Genomic DNA, 6,000 nt, shown 5'->3' with positions numbered 1-6,000 from the left:
GTAAGCGTGTTGTTCCCTCACCCATGGTAGACCATAGTCTGTGAAGGAAAGGAGTAGGGAAATGAGACGAGAATGAGAAAGCAGGTGAAATTTCACAGGCGTAGGGAAGGAGTAATGTAGAAAGGGAAAAGAGACGTTTTGTGATAGCTTGTCTGAGTGTGAGTAAATCAAGGTGGAACATAGACTGAGATTACATGAAGGAAGGTATTTCCTTAACATGCCTGGCATCAAACGGATTATATATGTGAAGTAGGAAAGAAGAGCAATAGGTAGTTAATAGCCCATGGTGTTTGGTTGTTGATGGGCTACAGATGTGTTCAGTGGCTTAGTTAAAGCATGGTGGCTATCTGACCTGGGAATCATCTTTCAAATGTTTACACAGGACAGATTTCAGAATAGTATTTCGGGACTGCCAAGCCGAGAGGTCACTTGTAAGCCAGTCTAGAATAGGCTGCGTCAAGAGAGAATTTAGTTGGAGAACACATGTGTAGGATGGGTACTCTAGATCTGTGGACACATTCTATTATATTTTGCAAACCTGGCCCTTTGAAAGAGAGAGAGGTAGTTATTGTGATATTCTGGTAACATGTCCGAGAGTGCATTTGCTGCATGGCTCAGGATTCCTGTGCAGGGCGCTGTATATTTTATTGTGTTACATGACCTTTACTGTCATGCTCTGTGAAACGGTTTTTGCTTGTATAGCGCTTGATGTCACACTGAGAAGGAGGGAGGGGCTCTTTTGGTCAACAAAGTAAGCATCTGTGTGCCCAAAGATCAGCACTGAAGGGTCATCAACTCCAAATGGCCACAATCGGCCAGAACTATACAAGGGATGAGGTGGTGACCCACAAGGTGCTTCTAATTTAGGGTGGCTATCAGTATACACAGGTTCCATGCTGGGCATACAGTCTTAAGGTTGCTTCCTGAGCAGTCATTGGGCACTGCCTGTAAACCATCCTAACGCATTGTGCACACTTTACAAAATCATATCAAGCAGCTGATAATTTAATTTGCATAGCGGGGCAAATTGATGTAACCACTAGAATAACATAATTTGTTGTAGATGGAGGAAGCTTGGATTTGATCCTAGCATTCCTGTTTGCACAATGGGAACTTTAGCAGAAGATTACTTCTCATTCCATCCCATCTTTTATTTTCAATCACTGTACAATGCTTTCCGCATAGCGATCCTCCAATGGCTAATCTAGTATTTAGTATTATATAACAATTTACAAAGCAGCCGAATACATACTAACTCAGCCTGACATATATGTACAATGTTCTAGGAAAGATGTTGTTAGGCCCCAGTTAGCCCGCCTTACAAATGACACAGCACTCGCTGATACTACGTCTTAACCCTTTATTCCCCTTACAACAACGAACCTCTTCCTCCCTAGCCCGTCCTCTTCCTCCCTCCTCCCGCCTTCCCCTTTCAACTTCAACCCGTGCCTCTTAAAGGGCTCCTGTTCTGTTCTCCACCATAAGACCCACCCCTCTTGCTTATCAGGGAGGTTCGCATTCTACATTTGCTCGATGAGACGTGAAGGTCTCCGGGTTATCTGCTGTGGGCAGCCTGGTGATTCACAGGTTTCACCATTCTGCTCTGTGTCCGGTGGGTCTCTGGTTTCCTCCCCTCTCGGTTCTTCTTCTTTTGTTTTGCCGTTTCTTCTGATGGCTTGGGCTCTTACTGGTACAGCATTCAGAAGAAAGAGGCATTGCAGGGTATCTCTTCTCCGGCCCCCGTCGCGGTACCCATCAGCCCTTTCATCTCAGTCACGAGGAGCGGTCCCGACCCTTATCTTGGGTTGGTCTTCTTCTGCTACCTTTGTCTTGCCAGCACGACTTCGCCTATTGGGAGCTGACATTCCTTTGCTCTCCTCTTTCTGTCTGCCCACTCCTTTGCCTTCCTTTTCTTCTCTGCATCTCATTCTCTAATTTCTGTGTCCTGTTCTGGCGTGTAGTCTTCTATTTGTGGAAGCCGAGTCCTTGGCTTATATTTTATCATAAGATCCAGGGGCGTCCGTCCCGTTGTTTCATGTGAGGTGTTTCGGTAGCTTCTTAGCATTTGGCAGATGGCTTGGGGTAACAATGTCTGATCGGTGGTCGCCTTCTGGTGGGTCTGCTTGATATTGGCAATGAAACGTTCCACCATGCCGTTGGCTTGTAGCCATAGTGGCGTGATTCTCTGGTGGCGGAAGTCTACGTTGGCGGCGAACCTGTGGAAGTCTTGTCCCTGGAATGGGGGTCCGTTGTCGGTCTTTACTGTGTTGGGAATCCCCCATTCACTGAACAGTTCATCGATCACCCCCACAACATGCTGAAAGGCTGTGGACTGTACATGTTTTATGAGTGGGAAGCGTAAATACTCGTCCATTGTCACCAGGAGGTGTCTTCCTTCTTCCAGGGGCCCATAGAAATCCATGGCTACTCTTTGCCTAGGTCCATCCGGTAGGCGTACCGTCTGGAGGGGCACGGGGGGCTATTCGCCACTGTCTTCCGGCAAGGTATGCAGTGCATTAAGGTGTCTTCTACAATGGTGTCCATGTATGGGAACCATACCTGAGTCCTCAATATCTTTTTTGTATTGGCGACTCCCCGGTGGTCTTCATGGGCTATGATCACTAACGCTTTTCTCAGGCTCTTGGGGGGCTACTAGGTGGTTGTCTCGCAGCAGTGTTCCTTGGTCAGTTGTGGAAGCTTGTTTCGTATCTTCGCCATCCTATGCAGATCCTTTGTATCCACCTCCCCCCTCACAAAATGTTCATTGTCTAGGTGTTTTCACTTGTTGGTGTTTGTCAGGCATATCGCTGGTTGGATCGTGGGGTCGCCCCTGCTTTTGTCAGAAAACGTCTTGTTCGTGATGGTGGGAGGAAGTGCATTGAGCCGTAAGTATGATATGTAGTCCTCTGCTTCTTTCTCCACTGCTTCCTCCGCCTTGCCTTCCAGCTGTCTAGATAGATAATGCGTTGGGTTGGCGTCGCAACCCGGCAGGGATGTCATTTAGGGGATGCCAGAGGTCGCAACTTGCGACCTCTGTGGTCTCCCTTGCGACCTCTAAAAAAAACTAAAAAAAAGTTTAAATTTTTTTTCTTCAATGCAAGCTCGTGGTCTGTGGCCAGCACCATGTGGCTCTTTACTTTTGGAGTGGCTGGCTTTCTTGTTCAGGCCCCTTAAAAAAAAGACGGAAAATAAGAACAGGAGTGCCACAAGTCTAACACTTTCAGCACTGACCCTATATAAGAAAGAATAGGAATACCAGATAATGGGCCTCATTACGACTTTGGAGGCAGCCATGCCCTTAACAAGGGCATGGCTGCCTCCAAAATCGGATCCGGGTTCCCTGAATGGGGAAATACCAGGCCATTCTGAGTATGGAGGGCCAGGTATTTCCTCCTTCAGGGAACCCGGGCCTGGTCCTTCCCCATTCCCATTCGAGCCCCCATAGGGCTCAATGGGAATGGGGAGGGAGCTAACAACGGGCCCATTACAAGAGGGCCCATTCTTAGCTCCCTGGTCCCCTCGCGGGACCCGCTCTGGACGTCTGGATAAACCAGATGTCCAGAGCGGGTCCCGCGAGGGGACCTCGTAATAGTGCGGAATGCGTTTATCTTTCTGGAATTCTATACAATAATTGCTAGACTCATTAAAGGTTTATTTCAGGCACACTTCAGGGGTAAGTCACTGATTTAGTCTGTTCTTAAACGCCTCAACTCAGCCTTTCATCCTCTGAGGTCGATAAAGGAGTACCAACACAGGTTGGGTGATACTGGGCGTATATTTTTTCTATATAAAGCACTTAAGCGTAAGCGCTATATAATAACACATCATTATCATTTGGTCATGGACGTCTGCTTGCATTCACAGTAATTTGGTAATATGGGCCTATACACACTGATCTTAACCATACATATGATGATCCATTCTTATATGAAATGTACATCACATTATAGTGATATTGTAACCATATTTTCGTAGTGTACAATGCTATGTGATGCCACTTCCTGTTTTGTCAATGGGTCAAAGGTTGTGTTCCATCGCTTCCTGCAATATCACTTCAGGGTGGGGTCAAATGACATCACTTCCTGTGATGTCATCAGGGAGTCAAGGGTCGTGTGATGTCACTTCCGCTACCCCTGGCATTTTGGTGAAATGACGTCCCTGCAACCCGGTTTGTGGACAATTCAGTAATCATATTCTTGCAGTCTGATGCCCCATCTTTCGATGCGTGGGGACATTTTGGTTTTGGGATTTCCATACAGGGAGAGCAACACCTGGTGATGCGTGATGAGGATCAACTTCCTGTCAATGATGAAATGATGGAATTTCTCGCAAGCCCATAGCGCTGCTAGACTTTCCCTATCTGCTTGGGAATATGCTTGCTCGAGAGGCCACAGCGCCTGGCTGGCGTATGCCACTATCTGTGTCCTGCTGTGTTTGCTCGGGTCTACCTGGTCAAGTATGGCCCCCAAGCCGACGGGGCTGGCATCGACAGTAAGTTCCATTTCGGATTGAAGTAGGCCAGTTGACAGTTGTTGGCAAGTTCGTCTTTGATGGTGTGGAATGCTTCCTGGAACTGCACTTAATAATAATAATAATAATAATAATAAATATTAAGACTTCCCACTGGAACGGGGAGTCTTTCTTGAGGAGTTTGCGGAGGGGGTTTGTGAGTGTGGCATAGTTTGGCAAGTAGTGGGGACAGTACCATGCCATGCCCAGGAAGGATTGTAGTTCAGCAACCCCGGTGGGGGCATAGAGGTTGACGATGGCCCTTGTCTTGTCAGGGTCAGCTGTGATTCCTCGATCCGAAAAGATGTGCCCAAAAACGTAGGCTTTGTTTGTTGATGGTGCATTTTGGCACATTGAGGGTGAGGCCGGCTTTATGGAGGATGTCATATACTGCTTTTAGTGCCGTGTTGCGTTGTTCTTGGGTGATCCTGAAGACTAGGATGTTGTTGCTATAGTTAAGACCACTGGGTACAGGGGATATGAGTCTCCGGATATATCTCTGCGGCAGACGATAGTTGAGCCGCTTGTAGTGGAACAGTCCTTCGTTTGTCGTGAAGGTAGTCATTGGTCTGGAGGCAGGGTCAATGACTAGCTGGCAAACCGGGTGGCCTGGTTGAGTCTTACCAGCATGTCCTCGATGTTGGGTCCTCCCTCTCCCTCTGGATTTTGGTGTTGGGGATTTGCATGTCCACACAGAGGCGGTGCATGCGGCCGTCAGCCTTGGGTACAACTACTAGGGGGGACACCCATGGTGTGGGGCCATTCACTCTCTTAATGATGTCGTTGTCGAGGAGGAGTTGCAGTTCGTGTGTTACTTGGGCCTGTAGATGGAAGCCTATTCTGCGGGGGTGCTGAGGCACTGGGCACACTGTTGGGTCAGTGTGGAGGGTTATGACAGTGTATTTCAACCTTCTTACTCCTTTGAACAGCTCTGGGAAGGTGAATTTAAGTTCCTCCATGTCGAGTTCTTGGTGCGATATGTCTCTCAGGATCTGCGCCCCAGGGCCTTGTATGATTTCTGATGGGTCATACTGGATGTCAATTAGAGCTAGGGTTCTGGTGGTCCGGTAGCTGAGGAGGCATCTCCTGGTCGTCGGACTGTGGATGACATGGATGGTTTTGGGTACTAGTCGTCCTCTGTGAAGTAAGTCGCAGCAGAATTGGCCTTTAGACTGGAGCAGATTGGTTGCCCCCCACTGAAATATACATTCCTGGGACGGGCATAAAGGGTAGGTACTTGCTATGGCACCGTAAGCGCCCTCGTTTATGCCATTGACTGTCGCTCCGGTGTCCACAATGAACTGACTGTTTAGCCCCCCTATCTGCACTGCGACCTTTGGGGCCGTACTGTCATCTGACGTGTTGCAAATGAGCCTCACATACTCTTTGCTGTATCTGTTTTAAGTGTAGTTGTTGTAAGTGTAGTATGGTTCCTCCACTGGGTGTTCTTCATTGGGTGGTAGGTTCTCGTAGGGGTCACGGGCACCGTAT

This window comes from Ambystoma mexicanum, chromosome 3q (assembly GCF_040938575.1).
Source record: "Ambystoma mexicanum isolate Mex_15411 chromosome 3q, UKY_AmexF1_1, whole genome shotgun sequence".
In the NCBI taxonomy this organism is placed as follows: domain Eukaryota; kingdom Metazoa; phylum Chordata; class Amphibia; order Caudata; family Ambystomatidae; genus Ambystoma; species Ambystoma mexicanum.
The sequence above is the reverse complement of the archived record's forward strand: the minus strand, read 5'-3'. Positions refer to the sequence as shown.